The sequence below is a fragment of the Lagenorhynchus albirostris genome, chromosome 13, assembly GCF_949774975.1.
Source record: "Lagenorhynchus albirostris chromosome 13, mLagAlb1.1, whole genome shotgun sequence".
In the NCBI taxonomy this organism is placed as follows: domain Eukaryota; kingdom Metazoa; phylum Chordata; class Mammalia; order Artiodactyla; family Delphinidae; genus Lagenorhynchus; species Lagenorhynchus albirostris.
In genome coordinates, this window is record NC_083107.1 from 84,712,568 (window position 1) to 84,734,546 (window position 21,979).

Sequence of the window (21,979 nt, forward strand, 5' to 3'; positions counted from 1 at the left end):
ACATTATATATACTTTTAGGAGTACAGACTACCAAAAATAGCAAGGGAAGATTAAATGATAGTGCGGGGAAAAGCAGATAGAGGAAAATGTCGACATCAATATCACAGTGTTAATGATATTTTTGTTTAAGAGACAGGTTCATGGATATTCATTAATTATGCTTCATAACTCACATACATAAAGTGTTGTATGTACTGGATCCGACTTTAAAAGATCTGCACATTTCTTTAAAAGATCTGCTTAGAATGGTGTTGTCTAATCTGGTTCAGATTTAAAATGAGTATCTTTTCATGGGTACTAAATTTTCTAGATGGGGAAATCAAAAAAAATTAAAAAAATAAAAATCAATAGTGGTTTCCTCTGGGGAGGACAAGGAGATGAAGCATTTACATTTGTATTCAATAACCTGTCTATATTTTAATAATTTTACTACATGCATATACGTATTTAAAAAATTAAGTACCCAGCTTAATTGGTAAGCTTTAGGAACTCGAATTTGGTGGTTATAAGCAACAATAGCTCATTGGATTCAGAAGGATCATTGTTGATTCATCATCAATGAAATTAAAGAAAACAAGGATGTCCGGGCTGAGCTGGTGGCCAGCTCTCTGAACGGATGTCCTGGACCATGCCCACACCGCCCCCCAATCCCACGCCTCCATTGCCCCAGCCAGGGAGGCAGCTCTGGGCGCAAGAAGTCCAGATTCAACTCCAATACCAGCTCTTAAGGTCTACAGATTTCATGATCCTTTCAATAAAGAGGACATCCTTTGGGTCCTGTCCTATAAAAGAATAAGAACCTTCCTCAGATTATGTACTTGTAATTTCTTCTCTATTCTATTGGAAGCTTTTTGATTCCCTAAAAACAGGGGAAAAAGGACGATGAAATGTTTTCCCCTGGCTAGCCCCCTCTTCAAAGATTATGAAATACGATTTTTTTCCCCATCTTGGAGCAATTTATACACAAAACATCCTGCTTCTTGTCAATCCTCACATTCAGTTCACTCACACAGTGGAGAAGTCACAGTCTGCTCTTCATTCTGATGTTTCAAAACCCCATAGTTCATTTGATTTTCTTTCTGGGGGATATTAGTGATAAGATTACACTCTCTGGTGTTCACTTCAGCTTGCACCACAGTGTTGAACTTGAACTGAGCAGAGAGAATCCAGAACACAATTACAAAGTACCCTGTGGTCATCTTATACAGCCTACACTTCCTAATACTTCTAGGGATGGATGCCCCAGAGCCCAACTGGCCTCTTCCCTCACCACACCAACCCCGCCCACTAATGGACTTCACAGTGATGTTCCAAAACTCCGCAAATAATTCATCACATTTCAATATATATGGCCCCTCCCATAGCTGGGTAGTTACTACTGGCACTCAAGATGTCTTGCAAACCTAAATAACTTCCTGTTGGCATGGATGCAGAGGAACTGACATTCTAATACATTGCTCATGGGACTGCCAAATGTTACAGCCAATGTAGAAAACAGTTTGGAAATTTCTTGTAAAGTTAACCATATCTAGCAAAAAAAAAAAAAGAAAAACACTTAAATAACTTTGTTTCTGAAATTTCTGAACCAAGATGTTCTCCCAGACTTCCTAATCCTCCCTGCTTTCCTGGTGCTGAGAGTGCACACAAAACCTTCTTTATCAGGCAGAAAGGTCAAGTGAGATCTGGAAGTTGGGTGTCCTGGCTTTGTTGGGCTCCAACTTCCAGCTGCATCATCTTGAACAAGTTGCTTTCAGTCTTAGTTTTCTCAACTGGACAGTAGGAAGAACAATAGCTATAATCACAGGAGAGCTGTGTAAGCTAATAACAGTACACAGTGCACATGGAGGTTCATGTATGAACTCCAAAGCGATATACCAACGACAGCTATTAGCAGCCATCAGTAGTTACCTCATCTCTCCCTAGACATTTGGACAGTGGCTTCAGAAGCCAGAGAGTAAATCAAACTCTCTAGGGTTGTGGCTTCTCCCTGCTGTGCTGGAAGACATCCCTTAGCCAGATCCTCCAAATTCCTGCAGCCCTCCCTAGTAATCAGAATATCCCTCCTCAGAGAACAAAATGCACATGACTGCGGGAATGCCTAGCCCTCCTCACAGCTGTGAGCAACGCGCTTCCTGTCATCTTGTTTGCATCTTCTGTGGTTCCAAGGTCCAGCCCCACCTGCACACACACTACCCTCACTGCCCCTTCCCTCAGGTCCCAGAGGAGGCTGCAGGTGGTCATTTCATTTGCATTTGGTTCCTAACCAGTAAATAATAGCTGAAAGTTGTTTACACATCATGAGAAATGTCCCCATCCTTCACGCACATCTGATCCTCACAAGGACTTCCGGGTAGGTAGGGAAGCATTCCTGTCATTTCCGTTTTGCTATGAAACTATCCAGGCTCTGAGACGTCAGTGACTTTCCCAAGCTGCACTGGGCAGTTAGTGGTGAAGCTGGGCCTAGACCTGTCTTCTGACCCCCTGTGTCCATCACTTCCTACCACACCACAAAGCCTTGAATTTGCTCTGTGTGGCACAAAGCAGAGATTTTCTGGTTTTGTTGGAGAGGGGCTGGGCTATAGCCAAAAATAACCTTTTACAAGTACACAGGCCTTTAGCACATTCCTCATTGCCATTAAAACTTATAGAAGAATTTTAAATAGTTGCAGAATATGTAACTTCTGGCATATTGGAAATATTGCCTTTTTAAAATAAAGTAGCAACAGTTGAAAAAATGTAATTTTCAGTATATCATTTTTTTTAATATGCATGAATAGCTAAAGCAATCCTGAGAAAGAAGAACAAAGCTGAACACTTCTCAATTTCAAACTATATGATGCAGCTATGGTAATCAAAACAGTATGGTATTGGCTAAAACAGACACATAGATCAACAAAACATAATAAAAATCCCAGGAATAAACCCATATGTATAGGAGCAATTAATTTTCAACAAAGACACCAAGAATATACAATGGGGAAAGAATAATCTCTTCAATAAATGGTGTTTGAAAAACTGGATAGTCACATGCAAAACACTGAAACTGGACCCCTATCTTACACCATAAATCTAGAAGAAAATCTAGGCAGTAAGCTCCTTAACACCAGCCTTGACAATGATTTTTTTTTATTTGACACCAAAAGCAAAGGCAACAAAAGCAATGTAAACAAAAAAAGTAAACATCAAACAAAAAAGCTTCCACACAGCAAAGGAAACCATCAACAAAATGAAAAGGCAACCTACAGAATGGGAAAAAAAAATTTGTAAATCCTATGTTTGATAAGGGGTTAATATCCAAACTATAGAAAGAACACATACAACTCAATAGTAAAAGTACAGGGCTTCCCTGGTGGTGCAGCGGTTAAGAATCCACCTGCCAATGCAGGGCACACAGTTTCGAGCCCTGGTCCGGGAAGATCCCACATGCCATGGAGCAACTAAGCCCATGCACCACAACTACTGAGCCTGCGCTCTAGAGCCTACAAGCCACAACTACGGAGCCCATGTGCCACAACTACTGAAGCCCGTGCGCCTAGAGCCTGTGCTCCACAACAACAGAAGCCACCGCAATGAGAAGTCCACGCACTGCAATGAAGAGTAGCCTCCACTCGCCTCAACTAGAGAAAGTCCACGCACAGCAACGAAGACCCAACACAGCCAAAAATAAATAAATAAATTTATTAAAAAAAATAGTAAAAGCATAAATAATCCAATTTTAAAATGGGCAAGGAACTTGAATAGATAGTTCTCCAAAGGAGATGTACAAATGGCCAACAGGTACATGAAAAGATGCTCAACATCACCATTCATCAGGGAAACACAAATCAAACCACAAGGAGATGTCACCTCACACCTGTTAGGATGTCTATTATCAAAAAGACAAGAGTTAACAAATGCTGGCAAGGATGTGGAGAAGAGGGTACCCTTGGGCACATGATGGAGATGTAAACTGGTACAGCCACTATGGAAAACAGTATGGAGGTTCCTCAAATTATTATAAATATAACTGCCATGTGATCTAACAATCCCACTACTGGATATATGTTGAAGGAAACAAAATCATGAACTCAAAGAGATATCTGCACCCCCATGTTCACTGCAGCTCTATTCACAGCAGCCAAGGTATGGAAAAACCTAAGGGTCTGTCGGCAGACGAATAGATAAAGAAAACGTGATATGTGTGTGTGTGTGTGTGTGTGTATGTGTGTATTTATTATTATTATTATTATTATTCAGCCTCAAAGAAAGAGGAAACCCTGCCATTTGCAACAACATGGATGAACCTGGAGGCTATTTCTCTGTCTGGAAATAAGCCAGACAGAGAAAAAGACCACACGATATCACTTACATGTGGAATCTAAAAAAAAGGAAAGAAAGTAAAACTCAGAGAAACAGCAAAGAGTAGAAAGGTGGTTGCCAGGTGCAGGAGGGTGTGGGAAATAGGCAGAGGTTGGTAAACGAGTGTAAACTTTCAGTTATAAGATGAATAAGATCTGAGGATCTAATGTATAACATGCTGACTATAGAGGCCCCTTGTTTAAACAAATACACTCAGAAAAAAAATTTGAGAAAAAATACATTCATTTCAATGCACCTCTCCATAGAAAATACCTTAATACATGATTTCATTATAACCATGTTTCAACTATATGTTTGTCCATATTATTTGCATATTTAGCTCCTTCCAATAACTTAAGAGATGAAGACAGTTTTCACTGTCAAACCAATGAGTCAATGAGAATTCCTTTCTATCAGAAAGATTTTACCTTGTTTTTAAATTCAGATAAGTGTGTTTATATATAGATGGTAGATAAATTATGGAATACACCCATAAAGTCAGCCATTAAAATAAGTAAATTCAGGATTAAAATGAGATTGAGATAATTCAATTATGCTATGCAGTTTTCAATACATGATAATGCCTAGATACTAAAGGTTTCCTCACTGATATTAATCAAGCCATGCTAAATGTAGCTAACATCATAAGTATGATAAAGGATGATATTTCTCTGGTAAAAGTAATTGCATGTGTTTGTGAAGCTCTGTTCTTAGGCTTTGGGGAATAATCAAAAACGTACTGTACTTTTTAAATCGGGGGGAAAATATTCCATTAATTTTGTTAAGCCACATGATCACACTTTTCCTTTTGACTGTTTTCCCTGCTTTCCATCTTTTCTTTGTATTAGGAGCACAAGAGTGCCCAATGAATCTGTGCAAATCACTTTTTAAAAAAATCCTATCACTACCCTTAGCAAATCATAATGGTCCCCGACCAGCCACAGGAAAGAGTCTAACTCCAAACCTGCAGGGTCCAGCCCGAGTGGCCTTCCGTACTGCCTTCTCATCTCTGTCCCTCTCTCCTCTCCACTCAGACATGTCTCAGACGTGAAGGGATCTAGTACTCAGCACCCACTTCTCACAGCCTCACTTCTGCTCTGTCCCGCGCTCAAGTTTTGGGAATTGGCGTTCCACACCTGCCTGTTAACATTAGTCAAAGGAAAACATTAACAGCAGAGACCCGCCCCGTGTCTACTCTTCCATCCCTCTTGGCCCAAGCACATGACCTTGCACATAATAGATGCTCATTAAGTGTCTGCTGCTTGGCTGTCTAGAGAAGTCCACACTGCCCCAGGGAACAGGCACTTGCTTCTCCTTGATCAGTGGTTCTCGTTGCCTCTGCACTTTGGGATGTGGAAACACCGAGAATGCTCACGGAGACTTACCCAGGAAATACTGACTTGACAGCAGGGCTTAGAGGATAGCACATATAGCTCTCAAAACAAAACAAAAAAAAAGAACAACAAACAAATTTTTTTAATTAAAAAAACAAAGAAACTGCAATTGAGACAAATGTGGAAAATGTGGTCATTAAGATTTATTTGAACAGGGCCTTCCACCATAACAACTCAGAACAGCATCTCTAAGTGTTTCTATTTCTAAAAATATTGCTCGTGTAACTACCTCAGCCACTCCAAAACCATGAGAAGTTAAGCAGGGTATTGATATTTTCGATTCTAGTTAGAGTTTTAAACGACCTTTGCCTTAAAGCTTCACCAGCCAAGAGCAGGGTTGAGCCCAGCTGTCCCAGCTGCAGCTCTCCACATGCCGGCCATTCCCAAGGCTGAGTCAAGGCCAAGGCTCAGTTAAAGTTTCTTAACAGAAGATTTATTTTCTTACCAATGACATTCTCCACTGGGGGAAGAAAGAAAAAGAAAAAATGAAACTATCTTTTAGATATAGCTATGTCAATGACAGAAGTGTGAATTGGGGGTGGTTTATATCCAACGGAGGCCGTGTCTCTTTATAAAACCTAACCATTTAAAAATATCTTTGCTTGTGCTGGAATGCCATTTTCTGGTATTTTGGCTTCTTCAACATGAATCTTTTGTAACTATGAAGCCATTTCAGCTCTTGGAATTTGCTGGAGACAGATTCCCAAGCAGAACGTCCTGGGAGGTGGGAGTGGGCAGATTCAGGAAAGAATGCACAATTCCACTTGGCCTTGCAGTGCATTTATTCCAGGGTGCTTTCATGTTTTCCTCATACCTGAGGGAACTCTGTCTCTGGACCAGCAAATGTACTGCAGAGAGGGATGCAGTAACCCTAAAACGTTAAAGTCGAGGTTAAAAAAAAAAAGAAAAAGAAAAATCCTCTTAGTGTCCAAGGCCTATGAAGAAGGGGAAGGGCGGCTTCAAATGTCAGCTGTCACATTTCCTGTGTCTTTACTGCACTGATGAGCTGGCTGCAGGCCTCCCTCTGCCTCAGCAAAGAAATGTGTTGGTAAGAAATTAGCAATATATTCCCAGTATTACCAGAGGAACATTGGTAATATCGGTATCTGGTTCGGGATTCAACAAGAGTTCTCGAGCAGGCCCTTTCACAGTGCAGGCAGTGAGGGAGCTCCCTGGTGGCCTAGTGGCTAGGACTCCGCACTCTCACTACAAGTTCAATCCCTGGTCTAAGAACTAAGATCCCACAAGCCTAGAGGTGTGGCCAAAAAAATTTAAAAAATAAAGGGCAGGCAGTGAAAAGGCAAAGTGGGGTGATGAGAACCTGAAGCTCGGGGCAAGGAACGCTGGAATTTAGGTTCCCGAAAGCACCCCAAATCCCCAGGTTCAGGCACACGGTCAGCCCACCACCTCTGGTCTCCCCAGCCATTCCCTCCAGTGTCCCCGGCCAGACAGCTCTGGCCCTTCTCCTGCACCTCCAATTCCCCTATCGCCCAGCCCAACCTCCTCACGACCGATGTCCTCTGTCCTCAAGTCACCGTGGCAATCTCCAGGTGACCTGGGCCATCTCTCTCCTGCAGATGCTATTGCTGGGCCACCCCTGTCAATCTGTCCCTCTCTGCTCAGCCAAATGACAATTCGATTCTTTTTTTGTTTTAATTTTATTGGAGTACAGTTGATTTACAAATGTATGTTAGTTTCAGGTGGACAGCAAAATGAGTCCGTTATACTTACATATGTATCCATCATTCTTTTTCAGATTCTTTCCCCATATAGGTTATTACAGAATACTGAGTGGAGTTCCCCGTACTATACAGTAGGTCCTTGTTAGTTATCTATTTTATATACAGTAATGTGTGTGGGCCTAGACATTATCATACTAAGTGAAGTGAGTCAGACAGAGAAAGACAAATATCATATGATATCATGTATATGTGAAATATAATTAAAAATTGATACAAATGAACTTTTTTTACAAAAGAGAAACAGACTCACAGTTCTCCATAATTCAATTCTTGAGCTATTGTGTGTGTGTGTGCCCTCAACTCCACAGCTGAACTGTCTAGAAAAACACACAATCTCACTGATGAGTACAGGTGGACTCTTACGACTAACAGGTGATCACTCCGCACCTCCTTCCCTTTTTCCCCAAACTTACAAGCCCTCCTGCACCATGGCTCTCTCAGCTGGTGACTTTACTTCCTATTTCACAAAGAAAATAAAAGCGATCAGAAGAAAACTCCTCTTCTGAGCACTACCTCGGCCCCCATGTATCTGTCATTTAGTCCGTCCCCCACCAGTAACTATCTGTGCTCTGCCTGAAGCAAACAACTCCACCTGTACACGAACGCACCTCCCTCACCCACTCAAGACATGCTTCCAGCAACCCTCTGTCCTATATTATCAACTTTTTACTCTCTACTGAATCATTCCCATCGGCGTATAAATAATGTTAATGCTTCCAACTCAAAACGAATTCTCTTGGCCTGACTCACCCCACCAGGTACCACCCCATTTTCGGCTTCCCTTTGCAGCAAACCTTCTCCAAACTGCTGTCAACAATTTCGGTCTCAGAGTTCTCCCTCCATCTTTCCCTCGGTTGCCACAGTCACCAGACCCACATGACATTTTGCTGTTTTTACCGAAGGCACCAATGACCTGCGTGGCACTGATCCAAGAGTCAATTCCGGTCTCCGCCTCATCTGGCCCATCCACACGCTGGGCACAGCTCATCATTCCCTCCTTCTGAAGTGATTTCATGTGGCTTCCGAGATGCCTCACCCTTGGATTTCCCCTCCCTCTCCAGGGGCTGCCTCTTGGTGTCCCACTTCCTTTGCTCTTCCTAAAGCCGTAATGTTCCAGGGCCCAATCCTGAGAACTCCTCTCTCACTAGGATCTCACTGACGTTATTCCTTTAAATCCCAACTGCAGGCCAAAGACCCCCGTTGTACCTCCAGCTCAGATCACCATCTTCAACTATCGGATGTGGATATACCTGTCCACTCAGCATCTCCATTTGGGGGGGTCTTATAATCTCAAACTCAACCTGTTCAAAACTGAACTTCTAACCTCTTTTGGCACCAAGCCCTCCCCACCCTGCAGACTTCCCCATCTCAGGTGGCGACAACTCCCTCTAGTTGCACAACCCAAAATCTCTGCCATCATGATGGACTTTCCCTTCTTCTCAAACCCCACACCCATTCTGCCAGGACATTGTAAAGGCTCTTTCTTCAAAATATATCTAGAATGTGACCACGTTTCCCTACTTCCACGGCTACCAGTGGCACAGGCCACCAAATTATCTCTTGTCTGACTTACTACAATGGATTTCTCTAATGACCTCTAAGTGGTCTCCTGGTCTACCCCCCATCATTCAACACTGATACCAGAATGAGCCTATCAAAATGGATCCCGTCCCTCCTCTGCCTAAAACACTGCACTGATTTCCCGTCGTAAAGCCTAGAATTCCCCCCAATAGCCCGCGATGCTAACAGGTTTCTGTTACCTCCTGACCACTGTCTGACCCCGCCGCCCGACTCACTGCTTCTGCTGGCTCCCCTGCCTCACGGTGTTCCCCCAACGTGCTGCGATGCACAGACTGGACTCTGGGCCTTCACACCCACCTTTTCTTCCAGCTCCAAGTCTCTTGTCCCAGTCGGTTAAATGGCTAATTCCCACACTTCCTTAAATCCACGTTCAAATGTTGACTTTTTTATGAGACCTCCCGGAGCACTCCATTTAAAACTCCACCCCTCTAAACTTGGTACCTTTTTATTTTCTCCACAACACTTATGCCTGGGAATGAGACATGAAATTTACTTCTTCACATGGTGGTCAGTCTCTTGGGGCCTGTCCCCACCCTCCACTCACACGCACCCCCCCCCAACCTGGAATCTCCATGAGAGAAGTTTGCGTCCGTTGTACTCACCGTGGGTCCTGGGTTAGAACAGCACCTGGCACAATACGGCTGCTCAATCCATATGTTCTGGACAACTTAATGAATCACTGAGACCCTAGGGACGTCACTTTGATCTTCTAAACCTGTTTCCTGGTCTACAAAACCGGACTAGCAATAAGAGCCTCATGAGCTTCTTAAAAGCAGAAAATGAGGACCCGTGTGGTAGCCTTTGTAACATATTAATTACTATAACCGCTTAACATAATATGTTGAAGACCATCCTCAAAACTCATTCAGGGGAAGCAAACTAGGCAATTGCTTATTTGGTGTGGTTTAAGAGGTACAGAAAAACCCATCCAGGTTGGGGTCTTTCCCAACAATGGCCTGAGAGCCCACCAAGAAGACATAAATGAAGGTTTTCAAGCTTTCATTTTCCAATGTCAAAGTTACCTTTGAAAAGTCCTGATGGGAGGAGAGGAACGGTCTTCTGGCCAAATCCTGGTGTCCTGATGTGCTCAGCTGGCCCTCCCTCTCATGGCAGGCTGCCCATCTGGAGTAGTGGGGGAAGATCTCTGGCACTGGGATCCCTGCAGACCTGGGGGATGGGGAGTGTATCAGACTCAGCAGGGTGAACACCTGGGGAGCAGGAGAAGGGCACAGGAGCTTAGAGAGCAGGTTGGGGGGTGGCAGGGGGCAGCAAAGATCATTGTGCTGATTTAGAACCCAGCATCAGCCTTTCAAATCCCCAACCCAAGGGGGAAAGCTATTGATATAACTACTAGAAATCTAATCTGATCAACATTTGGAAGGTACCACCGGAGAAGAAACTAAGGTTTATGGTATAGGTAATCAAATTCCACAAATAAGGTAACAGATAAATCTACCAACACAGACAGTTCTCAGATAACAATGTGTCCCTGGGTCTCCATTTCTGTCCCCTCCTTTTCCAATCACAGCCATTCAGGTTTGCCCCAGTGGGACTCCTACAGGCAGAAGTTTAGGGCCATAGAAAAGTTTAAACATAAGGCAAGATTATGTTAACTGCAATCCCCAGGGCAACCACTAACAAAACAACTGAAAAATGTATAAAATATGAACAACAGAATTAAAATGGTATGCTAGAAACTAACACAAAAGAAGGCAAAATGGAGGAATAAAGGAACACAAAAGACATAAGATCCATAAGGAAAAAAAGCAAAACGGCAGACATAAATTCTATCTTATCAGTAGTTACACTAAATTGTCTAAACGCTCCAATCAAAAGGCAGAAATTGGTACAACGGATAAATAACATATGCTGTTAGAAGAGCACCAAAACAGAATCAAAAAGAATAAAATACTTATGAATAAATTTAACAAGATATGCAAGATTTGTACATTGAAAACTACCAATATATCATTACAAGAAATGAAAAACTAAGTAAACAGAAAGGACATCCTGTGCTCATGGGTTGGAAGACAATATTGTTAAGACAGCACTACTCCCCAAATAGGTCTTCAGATTCAATGCAATCTCTATTAAATTCTCAGCTTTCTTTTTTGCAGAAATTGACAAGCAGTTCTTAAAATTCATACAGAAATCCAAGACATCTCACATAGCCAAAAGAACCTTGAAAAAGAGAAGCAAAGTTGGAGAATTCACACTTTTGGATGTCAAAAAAAAAACAACAAAAAAATGCTATTGTAATCAAGAGAGTATGATACTGGCATAAGGAAAGACATAGAGCGCAATGGCTTAGAATTGACAGTCCAGAAATAAACCCATACATTTATGGTTAATTGATTTTCGCCAAGAGTGCCATGACAACCCAGAGGGTAAATGATAGGCTTTTCAGCAAATGATACTGACATTCAGAAAATGAATCTCTACACAGACCTTACACCTTTCACAAAAATTAATTCAGAATGGATTGTACACCTAAATGGAGGAGCAGAAATTATAAAACTCTTAGAAGAAAGCATAGGAGTAAATCCTTGTGACCTGAGATTACGTACTAGTTTCTTAGATATGTCACCAAAAGCACAAACAGCAAAAGAAAAGTTAGATAAACTGAGACTCCATCAAAATTGTAAAGTTTTGTGTGTTATAGAACACCATCAATAAAGTTACATCAACCCACAGAAAGGGAGAAAACATATACAAATCATGTACCTGATAAGGACTTTGTATCCGGATTATATAAAGAACACATTCAAATCAACAATAAAAAGACAAATAACCCAAATTAAAAAATGGGCAAAAGATCGGAATAGACATTTCTCCAAAAAAGATATCCAAATGCCCAATAAGCACATTTAAAAATGTTCAACATGGTTATTCAATTATGGAAATGCAAATCAAAACCATAATGAGATACCACGTCACACCCACTAGGATGACTAGAATCAGACAGAAGATAACAAGCATGGGTGTGGGTGTGGAGAATTCTGAACACTTACACATTGCTACTGGAAACTGAAGTGGGGCAGCTGCTTTGGGAAATAGTTTGGCAGCTCCTTATAGGGTTAAACACAGAGTCACATATGGCCCAGCAGTTCCACATCTAGGTATGCACCCGAGAGGATGGAAAACAAATGTCCACCAACAACCTGTACATGGATGTTCATAGCAGCAGTATTCAAAACAGCCACAAAGTGGAAACAGCCCCAATGTCCATCAACTGGTGAATGTGAAAACAAGATGTGGTATGTCCACAGAAAGGATTTGAAATGCTACAATAAGGATGAACTATGAATATATCATGCTAAGTAAAAAAAAAAAAAAAAAAAAAAAGTCAGACCAAAAAGGCTACAAACTGCAAGAAAACATGTATATGGAATATCCACAACAGGTAAATCCAGAGGGACAGAAAGTAGATTCATGGTTTCCAGGGGTTTGAGCCAAGCAGAGTAAGGAGTGACGGCTATTGGATCAGGGATTTGGGAGGGAACTGAAAATGTTCTAGAGTTAGATGATGCTGATGCTTGTACAACTCTGTGAATATGCTGAAAATCCCTGAATTTTATACTTCAAAATGATGAATTTTATACTATATGAGTTACATCTCAATGAAACTATTATTGAAAAAGAAATATATCAACTGGAAAAAATGTAAAGGCATAATAACTCCAGAATTTCCCAAGTTTCTCTCTTCTCAAGTACAGCATCTGCTCATCAGAAATGCAACACCAGCATCTGAACTTGGCTTATTTTTAGGCATCTATGGTCAGGAAGCAAAGAACAAAATCAATTCTGTCTTTCTAGTCACTTCAAAGTAGGGCATCGGAGAGCAGCAGATGTTTCCATCGGAGTAGACGTGAGATACATCCCAATGGACAAATCCACATCTCCTCTGGAGCTAGCGCTTCCTCCCTGTGCTTTTACTAAAATGACAAGCTTTGCCCACGTGTGGCCTGAGCAAGTGAGTTTTCCTGCAATGCTCCTGACCAGCTCCCAAAGCCTACAGCCTTCAATGTGGAGGCTGAAACCTCTGAGCTACCCCCGCCCGTCACCTGGTCCCTGCACAGAGCAACCCTGTCCACCTGCAGGAAGCTCCTCCTCTGCCCTGAAGCATCAAGGTACCAACTTCAGAAAATATGACCCTGTGTTTGCACATCTTTTCTCTGCCTGTACTTGGCAATCAGTAAGAATCCTTCAAACAAAAGATAATACAAAAGTCTGCTTTACTACATGTTTCTGCCATTTTTCCCAGGTACGAAGAGCCAGTAAATAGAACTATAATCTTCAGCAAGAAAGAAAAGCTCTCGGTGAGCTGCTGCAGTGACAACAGAAGACTTTTAGCTACATTAGAAAAAGGTTCATGGAAAGAGGCTGCACGCAGAGCTCTCTGCCCGGAGGCTGTGCTGTGAGCCTGTGTGTTTTCAGGCTGCCAGCAGGTCGGAAAACCCCTGCCCACCTTCCAGAGCCCCACTCTGGGGGCTGCCTTACGCTGGCATCGCCTGGGCTCCACAAACAAGCAGGGGTTAAAGTATTAAAGTGCTGCAGTGTTTCCCACGGTGGTTCTTCAATCACACGTTTTGTGGAAGTGGTGGCCACCTCCAGCCTTGGCTCAATCCTCCAGGTATGAAACAGTGCCCTTCACAGAGCTCTGCTTACAGAGCTGCACAGATTGTGATCGGTCAGTCCCCACCCTAGGTCCCCACAAGCCCTGCTATTTTTAGTGCTGGTGTTGCAGAGAACTGGGAATATATGTACTGGGTTTTAGCAGAAACACCTATAGTAAACATTTATCAGTTATTAACCTTTTTTTTGCACTCCCACCATCTGGGTGGGAATGATACAAAAACGGATCTGCCATGATCCTGCTCTCAAGGAGATCAGAATTGATAGGAACTTTTATGCCCACACATTACTCTCCTGGGTGATTAAACATAAAAAACATTACTTTTTGTCACTGGAAGAAATATGACACACCACAGCCTAGGACCAGGCTTCTTGTTTCCTAAGTCTGTGCTCCTCTGGAATCTCAATTTCATTCCAATATAAATTTAATAAATTCACCCTTTTATAGGAACAGGGATGTTACATCAAATAACAAAGGTCTCAACTGTTTGGAATAACCTGAGAAAGCCAACCTGGTACAAAAATACGCATTAAAGAAATTATTTCACCAACTGTATGTACATCAATATATAAATGGGTCCTATTAGTGAGTTATATATAAGATTATTCCTTGCTAAATTAATTCACCAAACAAAGAACAGCTGGAATCACTAAAATAACCAGGCTTATTAGAAAAAAACTGGGGGAATTCCCTGGTGGTCCAGTGATTAAGACTCCGAGCTTCCACTGCAGGGGACACAGGTTCGATCCCTATTTGGGGAACAAAGATCCTTCATGCTGTGCCTCATGGCACGGCCAAAAAAAACAAAAACAAAAGAAAACACTGGGGTTAGCGATAACCACTCAAAACCTTCAGAATTTCGTAATACATATACGCACACCCACATATATATATATACACATACTGCAGGATTGCTTGGCCCTGCTGAGGGAGCACTGCGGTCAGATCTAGGGTGGCAGGGGCCAGGCGGAGCACTCCCTCACCTCCACACAGCAGCTCAGGTGCAGGCACACAGTAGCAGGAAAATGGACTTAGCCAAAACTGGGTTTTGCCAGGTGATTACTAAAGTGGGAGAAAGGGCCACATTTCAGAAAGAAGAGGATTGAAGACATAAGGGTGGCAGTGAACGCTGAAAAGAAAGTAGGGCTGACGATCCTGTGGGGATGATGTATTTCTGAAGACCAGGAGCAAAAGGATTAGCTGCACTGAGGAACGATAGTGATCAGAGTGGGTGCTGGATGTCAGGTGTCGGAATAACCAGGTATCACTTTGGGAACGGGCAGATGACAGAATGCTTCACAGCACTCTTTGCAAGATAAAAACTGGAAAGTGACTTAAATGTCCATCAAAAGGGACAAGCTGAATAAATAAGATGGTGTCTTTCATATAAGTGAAGAAGGAGCTGGATCTGCAGGCACTGGTATGAAGAGATGTCTAAGACATAACAGCAAATACAAAGGCATAATACATAACAATGTGTATAATAATCCCATTCACAAACATAAGTTTTAGTTATACACTCACACACACACAAAATTTTTCTAGAAGAATGTAGAAAAAAACAGTTAGTAATCACTTTATACTAAAGAGAATTTTATTCCTCATTTTATTCCTAATTAAACTTTTTTGTTTTACTTTCTACATTTATAACTCTAAGTTTTTAGAACTAAAGATTTTTCATGTAGTCTATTACCCATGAGATGCTACACATTGAGAGAAAGTAGTTATTTTTCTTTGGCTTCACCCAGAATCTCGTACTGCAAACAATTAAAATCCCACAGAAAGCCCCATTGCTTTGCATTCCAGGGCTCCCTGAAGCAAATCCTCAGAGCGGGACTGGCTCTGCCACGGGCACAGGGATTAGAGTTAGTGGAGGCTCTTCCTTCTTCCTGTCTGTCTCTACACTGAATGGACATTGAGATTCAACTGGTTATCAGCACAGACTCCAGCTCACAGCGTGAGATCCTCCCACTTACCTGCAATTCCATACACACGAGCACTCAAGAGAGATCCAAAGGCAGCCCCTCTACCTCTTCCCAATCTTTCAATTTCCAAATCAAGAACGTCTTTTAGTTGCTGCTGGGCTTGAAAGTTCTTAATTCAAAAATCCGTGTAGTTCTACTCGGTTCAGCTTCTGTGGCCTCAGCAAGTGGAGGCTTTCGTATGTGCAATTTGTTTGACTCTGAGATGAATAGAGGTCTTGTTCGGCGTGTATAAAGCCATCTCTGTCTACGGGTATTGTATACTAATAGCATCACACACTGGGAGACAGAGAGCCCCACAGCCATCCCTTTGGAGTCGTCCTGCAGTTAGTTATTTCACATTTGTCTTCTCTGGGGGAAAATAAAACACGGTCTTCAGCAATGGAGATATTTGTCAAATTATAGCTATGGAACAGATTCATTGGCTCCTTAACTATCAATTAAATAAATGATTTTCAATTATCTTGTTGCGATAAAAGGCATTTGGCTAATACCATCATCCTTCCTGATTCTAAGAAATGACTCATAAAAATGAAGCTAATTCTTAGGTTTAAACCTGCTCACAAAGAGCAGATTGATTTACCCAACTGGATACTGAATTAGGCACAGATTAAGCAGCTTGTTATAGTAGAGGCATTACCACAGGAAAGAATGGTTTATTTAGAAGGGTGAGATAAAACACACACCAACTTTAAGAACTTAGAAAATAACTCCTTTGACTATGTAGCTCGGAAAAAGAGAAAGGTGGATCTTTATGTGCTGATAAAGAAAAATCCAAAATAAGTAGAAAAAAAGCAATATGCAGCATTTCCCACTTAAAAAGGGAGGTGAGAGGGACTGGTGTGGAAGTATATAAGAAACTGATAGCAGGTGCATCTGGTTCAGAAGATTAAAAGCCTGGGGCAGAAGGAAGAATTGCTTTGTACTGTAAAAGTTTTTATACTGTTAGACTTTTGAATTTTTAATGTGCTATATATGATTTTTATTGAGGTCAAATTCACATAGAATTAACCATTTTAAAGTTAACAGTTCAGTGCATTCAGTGCACTCACAATGTTGTACAAGCAGAACCTCAATCAAGTTCCAAGATAAGTCGCATCACCCCAAAATAGAGCCCATTACCTACTAAGCAGTTTGTCTCCACTCTCAGTCCAACCAGTCCCTGGCAACCAGAAATTGGCTTTCTGTCTCTATGGTTTTACCTATTCTGGGAACTTCATACAAAAGGAATAATACAATATGTGACCCTTTGTGTCTGGGTTCTTTTGCACTTCATTTTTAAAAACTAAAATTTAAATACAATATTTCCTGGAAAAATTCCATTCAAGTCATTCATTACGTTTTTCAAAAATATTTAAATGCCTAATATATGTAAATCCATTATATCATGTCCCATAAATGACAGAACAATGAAATTAGCCATGAAAAGATTATTCAGCTAATTATGCTCCACTTCAAAGGGCAAAAAGTTATCAGCCTACTGAAGAAAAGTTTGAACACCTACCCTACGCAGAATCTCCTGCAAAGTATCATGAGTAATTTAGAAGGAAGAGAAGGTTAGATTCAAAGCTGGAAGGGAACAGAGGTTTCATTCACTTATAGGTTAAAAAGTCAAGGCCCAGACCCACAAAGTTCCCCAGCGTCACACCGCAGTTCTGAGTGCCCTGGTTTCCATTGATATCCTCTCCAGTCTCACAGCCAACGCCTTCACAAGGTTTGTTATTGAACAAAGGAGAGTAAGGCAGAATAGCACATGTGGGCAGAAAACTGTGAGGGTGGAGACCTGAGGTTTCAGCTCTGACACATAAAGAGCTGTCACTCCCATTCTCACACGAAAGGGCTGGACAAACCCACAATCAGAAACTTTCTGGACCCATCAGAAAACTGAGGGCGCAGGGCAAACCAATCCCCTGAAATCTGGAGAGGTCACAAAGTCACAGCCAAGATCTGCTCACCAGAAGGAGAATCCTCTAGGCCACAACAGATAGGATCACCTACATGGTAATTTTCATGAATTGCTAGAAGTTGAGTATGAACTAGACTGAGCGAGAAAGAAACTACTAGGGGCCACAGTCTTGAGGAGGCCCCCATGCTTTGGTGGGTTTGACCTCTAGGAATCCCACCAGGTTCTCACAGTGAAGAACCAAGAAAATTCACTCCTGGTTCTAGCTTGGAGAGGGGAAGAGTAACCAATTGAAATATGCCCAGATGGTCTACATAACACAGGCCCATTCTGCAGCCCTCACCGAACCTGAAGAACAGCAATGACTTCACTCCAGTCCTGTCTCACCCTGTCTCACCCAAGGAGGAGCAAAATAGCTAAGAAACTCTTGTGAAGAACACAGCCCAGGTACACTGTCCTGCTGAAAGACTGAGGCTTAATGTTGAGAGTATAGAATGCTCCCCTTCCTCGCAACTTACAGCCCCATTAACAGGGCACCAGTATGGTAACAGTGAATTACAGGTGAGAGGGCTGCAGGAAACAGACACCCTCTAATAATGAGTTCTTAGGAAAGTTCTTAGGAAACCACAAAGACGTCAGGGAAGACAAAAAAGTTCATGAGAGGAATTTGAAGCCTCTGGCACCTACAGCTACAGCACACATTAAACACAGCTCAGCTCCTACCAACATTCACATAAAACCTCACCCTAAAGGCTTTCTGCCTTAGTTCCTACTAACAAATACATCATGCTCAGCTATCAACAAAAAACCCACAAAGCATACCATATGCAAGAGAAATTGCAAACTGAAGAGACAGAGCAAGCATCAAGCCCAGACCCAGACATGACACAGGTACTGGAATTATCACACAGGGGATTAAAACAGCTATGGTTAATGCAATAAGGGTTCTTTTGGGGCAGCGTAGACAAAACACAAAGCCAATGGGTTATGTGGACTGAAAAAAAATGCACAACCTAAAAGTTGAGAATTATGTTTTATTTGGAGGATTTTCTGAGGACTTAAGCCTGGGAGACAGCCTCTCAAATCACTCTGAGGGACTGCTCTGAAGAGGTAAGGGAGGAACCAGGATTCATAGGAGTTTTGCAACAAAAACCCAGTCTTCAGAACATTAAAAGATTACAGTTAATTAAAGAAAAAACAGACATCTCAAGTTAATGAATTTAGCACTTTTCTATGTATGGGAAGATATAAGAGTCTGGACTCATCCCGAAACCATTCCTTTGATGTGCACCTCAGCTATCTAGGGCCAGTGTCCTACCTTTCTCCACCCTAAATCCCCTCAGGGTACACAGTTGGTGGTGGCTGCAGTGGCTGATGGCTTGATGGCCACAACATCTTTTGTCTACTGATGTGGCAGGTGACATTTTTCACCCACAGTTATGTAAACATAAAGATGGATTTTTTTTTAAGAATCAAAGGAAACGCTAGAAAACAAAACACTGTAAAGAATGAAGAATGCCTTAGTCGGGCTCATCAACAGAGTAAGCACAGTGAAAAGTCAGTGAGCTTGAAGACAGGTAAAAGAAAGTTCCCAAACTAAAATGCAAACCAAAAAGAAAGAGAGAGAGAGAGAGAGAGAGAGAGAAAGAAAGAAAGAAAGTAAGGGAGGGAGCGAGGAAGGAAGGAAGGAAGGAAGAGAACATCCAAGAACTGTAGGAAAATTTCAAATTTCAACAGGAGGAAAGTTCCCAAACTAAAATGCAAACAGAAATAAATAAATAAATAGATAGATAAATAAATAAATAAAAGAACATTCAAGAACTGTAGGAAAATTTCAATATACATACGGACATAGGCATATGTCAGAATATGACATATACGTAATTAGAACACCAGAAAAAGAAAAAAGAGGAAAATATTTGAAGCAAGCATGGCTGAGAATTTCCCAAAATCAATTACAGACACCAAACCACAGATTCAGAAAGCTCAGAGAACATCAAATAGGAGAAATACCAAAATATGTACTCCTAGGCATACCATACTCAGCTGCACAAATCAAATACCAAATGAAAATCTTGAAAGAAACCAGAAATGAAGGAGAAAAAACACTGTACCTATAGAGGAGCAGGAATAAGAAAGTAGATCTGACTTCTCTACAGAAACCGTACAAGCAAGTAAGTGCAGTGAACTATTTAAAATGTTGAAAGAAAGCCACTACCAAACTAAAATTCTATTTCCAGGAAAACTATCCCTCAAAAGTGAAGGAAAGGGCTTCCCTGGTGGCGCAGTGGTTGGGGGTCCGCCTGCCGATGCACGGGATGCAGGTTCGTGCCCCGGTCCGGGAGGATCCCGCGTGCTGCGGAGCGGCTGGGCCCGTGAGCCGTGGCCGCTGAGCCTGCGCGTCCGGACCCTGTGCTCCACGATGGGAGAGGCCACGGCAGTGAGAGGTCCACGTACAGCCAAAAAAAAAAAAAAAAAAGTGAGGGAAAAATAAATACTTCTTCAGACAAGCAAAAATTGAGGGAATCTACCATAAAAAATGTAAAGTTCTTCAGAGAGAAAGAAAATAAGTCAGAAACACAGATCAACATAAACACAGGGAAAGAGAGAGAAAATAAATGAAGGTAAAATATAATGTTTCATTTTTTAATTTTCTTAATTGATCTAAAAGGAAATTATTTAAAGCAGGAATAGCAACCGTGCATTGGGTGACTACAGAATATGGATAAGGGAAAAGAATGACAGTGAAGTCATAAGGGCGGGGAGAGAAGAATCAGCAACACCTGCTCTAAGGCACCTTTCCTGCATAGCAAGTGGGGCAGTGGTATCTGAAAGCTGACTTAGTTTAGTAAAATATGTGTATTGAATACATACATATATATATATATATACTATATATATATAGCAAACTCTAGGACAACCACTGAAAAAGGTTAAAAATAAGTATAACTGATATGCCAATAGAGGAGATAAAATAGAATGACATAAAATACTCAAAACCAGAGAAGTCAGAAAAAGGGGGAGAAAAAAACAAAGAACAGATGTCATGAATAGAAAACAATTTCAACTATGGTAGGTATTAATCCAACTATATCAATAATCACTTTAAGTGTGAACGGTCTAACCATACCAGTTAGAAGTCAGAGATTTTCAGAGTGGATAAAATAGCAAGACTCAACTATATGTTGTCTAAAGAAACCCACTTTAAATAAAAAGACTCTGGTTAAAAATAAAGGAATGGGGAAAGACATAACATGTTAATGATAAAAGAAAGCTGGAGTAGCTATGTTAATTTCAAACAAAGCAGACTTCAGACCAAGGAAAATCATCAGGGATAAAGAAGGACACTACATAACAATAAAGGAGTCAATTCTCCAAGAAGACATAAAAATACTAAACGTGTATGCACCTAACCACATAGTGGCAACATACAGACACAAAAACTGACAGACCTGCAAGGAGAAATAGACAAACCCACTATTATGGCTAGAGGCTTCCCCACTCCTTTCAACAATGGACAGATTCAGCAAGAAGAAATGCAGTTAGTACATAGCTGACCTGAACAGCACTAAACAGTCAACTTGATTTATATGACACATAGAATATTCCATCCAACAACAGCAGAATACACATTCTGCTAGTTCATATGGAGCACTCTAGGCCATAAAACACATGTTAACAAATTAACAAAAACAACAAAAATCATACCGAGTATGCTTTCACTTCACAATGGAATTAAATTGGGAGTCAATAACAGAAAGAGAGCTGGAAAATCCCCAACTATCTGGAGATTAAACAGCACACTTCTAAATAACACATGGGCCAAAGAAGAAGTCTCAAGAGAAACTAACAATATTTTGAACTGAATGAAAATTAAAATATAACTTATCAAGATGAGCAGAATGTAGCAAACACAGTGCTTACAGGGAAATTTATAGCATTAAATGCCTATATGCCAGAAGAAGAAAGATCTAAAACCAATAATCAAAGCTTCCTCTTTAGAAAACTAGAGTAAAGAGAGCAACTTAGGCCTAAAACAAGCAGAAGAAAAGACATCATAAAAACTGGAGCAAAAATCAATGAAATCATAAACAGAACAAAACAGAGAAAAGCAACAAAACCAAGAGCTGATTCTTTGAAAGATCAGTAAAATTGATAAACATCTAGCTAGGCTAAAATTGTGATGGTTAAGATGGTACATAAAACATAAGGAGTGTGAGCTTTCAATAAGAAATGCACGTAGGACTAACCTCAGCCCATAGCCTGTATCTGCCATGTCTACCAGCAATGCAGTGGTTTAGAGCATTTTCACTGAAAATTTAAAGCAAAACAACAATCAAAAGAGAAAAATAAGGAAAGGAAGAAATGTGGCATTATTTCATTTAGACTGTGCTCAACAGAA

The 21,979-nt window shown here is 41.2% G+C and overlaps 1 protein-coding gene across 9 annotated transcripts in view; it reads right to left on the reverse strand.

Moving 5' to 3' along the window:
* RNF144A (ring finger protein 144A) overlaps positions 1-21,979 on the reverse strand; it is a 114,612-nt gene that overhangs the window by 80,327 nt on the left and 12,306 nt on the right. For 7 of the 9 annotated variants that reach the window (XM_060168473.1, XM_060168472.1, XM_060168467.1 and 4 more), the window contains exon 2: positions 10,079-10,223. The gene's annotated coding sequence lies outside the window, so the exon portion shown is untranslated. Of the gene's footprint in view, positions 1-10,078; positions 10,265-21,979 lie in introns of all 9 variants that reach the window. The other 2 variants (XM_060168468.1, XM_060168469.1) reach the window with 1 other exon arrangement.